Genomic DNA, 4,328 nt, shown 5'->3' on the forward strand with positions numbered 1-4,328 from the left:
ACAAAGCTTAGTGCACATAAACCAATTTCAAAATGGCTGCAAATGGCTTAAGATTAACCTGGTTGAATGTGGTATCAGACTTAACTGATTTGGGTCAAACTGGCTTATGAAACTTCTGTCTCAGACCCTGGTTCAACTTAAAATCACAGTCCCTCAGCATCCCAGCATGTTTTCCAACCCTGGGTTAGGCTGTGGTGTCTGCTCCAGAGAGTAGGGAGGGCTGGCTGACAAGGAAGGTGAGGGGGGCAATCCTGGCTGGGGATGCAGCCCAGTCTACATGAGGGGGGGAATTGTGCCCCTGCGAGGCAAACCCCAGCTGGGGTCTGGGGCCAGGGTTAAACACCCCTTCCCATGCTCAAACTTACTGCTTGCTGCAAATGCAGATCACAAATCCCAGAGGCACCTGGAAACAGGAAGAGGAAGTGATGGGCAATTCTTCAGTCCTGCTGCTGTGAGTCTGGACTGCAAATCCCAGAAACCTTGGGGGGCAGTAGGAAGAGGAAGTGAACACAGCCAGCCAGAGCCCTGCTCTAGCACCCCCTGGGGTTTCTGGCCTGAGCCACTGCAGGCATATGGCTGCAGTACCTGAATCAAAGGCAAATGTCTGTTCACTTCTGTTCCAATTTAATCTGTGCAGTTTAGAGTAACCTGAAAAGACTAAATCGATTGAGTCTCAAGCTTTTTGAGTGCTTCTACTTAGCCTTGAAGTATTGCACCTGCAACCCTTCCACACATTTCCATCCTTCTACCGTCTCTTGTTCAACATGGAGATACCCAGTTAGCTACCTGTAACTTCCAAATGACTGTACTGTTTGCTGCATAGCCAGCTTCATACAGGGATTCAACAGCTTCCTCCCAGCTTATAATCTTCCCATCTTCCACCCATAGAATGCCTACTGGAAAGTGTCCTTAAGTACAGCTAAAAATGACATAACCTGTGACTATTCAAAGATTACAGAAAGACTATTGAAGTCAATGGAACACAAGAGTTTTAAAGTGCCAGTGAAACTCATATTTGCGCTATATTCTACAGCTGGGATGTCTGAAAATACAGGCCTTTGACATGTTGGATTTGATGATATATATTACTGGGAACATACATATAACCCTGTGAACTAATAATTCATTAATAATAATAAATGCTGACAGGACACATTTTGTTTCTTAATGTCATGCTGCTGGAAAAATTGCATAAGCCTGTGCTTCTTTTAGAAGGACTGGGAAAACCTGCTCAAAACCTGTTAATCTAAGAAAGAAAGTATTTGGCTGACATGATATTTAATATCTTGAACTGCCACAGAACAGGAAACCAAATTGTTACATTAGAAAAAAAAATCATATATACTAAAGGTCAAATCCATCCTTGGTGCAACCTTACTAACCTCACTAAAAGTGGGTGAACCTTCCCCTACCTATTTGCAGGCTCAGATCCATATCTGCTTTCTTAAGTAGCTAAAGTAAGCCTTTGCTATTTCTTACTCTCATCCATACAGAAGGGTCAAAACTCAGCTGGGAACATGAGCAGGATTCTGTTCTGGCTTATGTATCATCAACAAAATTGCTCATTAAGTCTGGCTGCAGAAAGTGTATTGTTGATGATAAGCTGAGAGAAAACTTGCCTTTCAGAGCCCTATTTGTATTTTCAGGACTGGCAGTTAAGATCATTTTACTGATAAATGGAAGATTGGGCTAAAGCAAAATAAGTGATCTTTTTTGAGCAGTTAGCTAAAATTCAGGCTCTTAGAGATTGTTTCTTTTACGAGAAGAAATTGGTGATGCAGCCAGGAGTTTTCTTGTAATCCATTTTAGTTACAAAGAATATGCATAAAATCCTGCTGACTTGAATCCAGAAATTACACAACAGGAGATAGTTTCTTTGCTTACGAGTCCAAGCCTCCTTTCACATAGCTCTGTCCTCTAAAACTCATCATTTTTTCTCCATCCTGCTGCAATGTGTTCCTTGGCTGACCTTAGTTTTCTGGTGTTTCCTTTTCTGTCTTCCATCTCCTTCCCCATGCACAGCACAACTGAAATCCAGTCAACCTCCTGTCCTGACGTTTGTTATCAGATTGAGGGGAGTGTTTGACATCTGGATTCAAATTGTGCTCTAGCTTTGCTTGTGGCTTGTGCTTTGGGCAGATACCCCTGTTTCCATTATCTATTCCACAGAGGAGCTCAATTGCTTTTTACATTTATTGTGCATGAAGGGTGCACATTAGACTAGCAGCTTCTCCCGGCCTCTATCATAACACTGTCAACCTCCCAGACTTCCCATACTCTCCTGAACAAGCCAAAGGTACTTTTCTCACTGATCACAACAGTCCTCTCAGTCAAACACACTGAGAGCTTCTAAGCCTATATTTTTGGAATAAGAAACCAAATCAAAACTAGGACACTTTCCAAAAAAATTAAATCACCTCAGTTTTTAAGCCCTCTTATCTGTGAACTGCTTTGCCAGCTTGCCTCAAATTTCCCCTAACAAAAAACTGCACTTTGGCTTTAGATCAAATGTACCAACCAGAGATGGACTGTTTTAGTTTTGGTGAAGTTAGATGCTGAGGAAGGGTCAACACTGGATTTTATAATGGAAAAAAATAGCACCACGGAGTTCTACAAAAATGTTTACTTCTCTCCATAGGAAGACAAAAGGTTTGTGACAAAACTTCTTTTTTGTGGAGGTAAGTGAACCTTCATAAAACCTTTATCTGACACACAGTACCATGCACTGTATACAATGTCTTTGAAAAAGTATCTGCTCACACAGTGAAGTCTGATCTTATCCCAATAGGACTAAGAATGTCTCGAGTACAGCTGCATCACACTGCAGCCTGTCTTACAATAGCAAACAAACACACAAAATTCTCATAGCAAGCCTGTAAATGCATTTATGCTCCCAACAGACCCAGTGAATTCAATTAAATGGTCAGGATTTGAAATACAAACTGTAACTAAATGAGTTAAAATAGTCTCTGTTCCATGGATTGTATTAAGAAAGAGGTCATGAAGGGACACATTTGCTATAAACAGTCAAAGTATGGCAGCAGCTCAAAAGGCAATTCAAAGTTTCTCACACTTTGGACTAGAAAACAGAAGAACAAGCTCTGTCACAATCCTTACTGATACCATTCCTATTTTTACTCTTAGAAATACAATTTTTGAGACTTGCTTTGCTCATTTGACTCAGTGCATAAAGCAGATGCTCCTATAATCATGGAGAGAACCAACCAAGAACAAAGATCAAACAATATTGCTCCTGTGGGGGCATCTGCAGTGTCTATCACAATACTAAAATAATCAAATTATAGTGCAACTATGCCAAAGCAATCAGTTGCAACTACACAATTATTAAATATGAAATAACTGGGTATTGCACTAATTCAAACTCAATAGCTATATGTGGTATTATCAGATACTTGAATAGGGCTAGTAGGGATGGGTAGCTGGATTTTAATCTGAAGTAAACCCACCAAAGTCCATTAATTTTCCTTAATGCAAGTCATAGGTAAACCAGGAGACCTTGGGCATATACTGAAAGCATAGAAAACAGTAATTTCTTCAGTGTCTAGTTTAAAATGTGCGTATCATCTTTGTAAATGACTGCTGTAAAGAAATAAGGGATAAGACTCCTGCCATAGAGAACACAACGTGTGGGAAATTAGGGGGTATGATTTCTGTCCAGAAAATGCACCCTCTATGCAACATTAGGCATTGCATCATAAAACCTGCACTAGGCAAGCTGTAGGCAATCCTGAACACAAATAATGCTTCCACAAACAATAACATCATGCTATTCATGGTGCCACTGCTCTGGTCCCTACTCCTTCAAAACTCTCCATTTAAACAATTAGAATGAAATTACCTGAAACACAAATGGTAAAAATGCTGCAAATTGTTCATAAAGAATCCACTTGGACTATTTAAAATAAATCAACATGCTGAGAAAGAAGCTATAGGCAGGAGCAGAGACCCACTGGGAATAGGTATGACTCCCACCTAAGTCAGCTGCAACTGAAGGTAGGATGGTGGGAACCCTTAAATGGAGGTGGTATCAGTACGCAAATACCTGTCACCTCCACTGTTCATGTTCCTCTTCTGATCATTTGTATTTCACATTGTCCATTTGCCCAAGACAGTTCTGAAGCTTTGAAGGATTTGTTGCTCCACAGATAATCATTGTCAGAGGGGTGCAACTCATCTCCAATGCATTTTAACTGTTCTGAACAAATCCTTCTGTGGGTCTGATCTGTGATTCTGCTGAGACAGGAATAAGAGCAATCCAGAGAAAGATCCCATTTCAGTTTCCTGATTTCCTTTCTCAGAGGATTCAC

The sequence above is a fragment of the Alligator sinensis genome, unplaced genomic scaffold (genome assembly GCF_000455745.1).
Source record: "Alligator sinensis unplaced genomic scaffold, ASM45574v1 scaffold351_1, whole genome shotgun sequence".
Lineage (NCBI taxonomy): Eukaryota > Metazoa > Chordata > Crocodylia > Alligatoridae > Alligator > Alligator sinensis.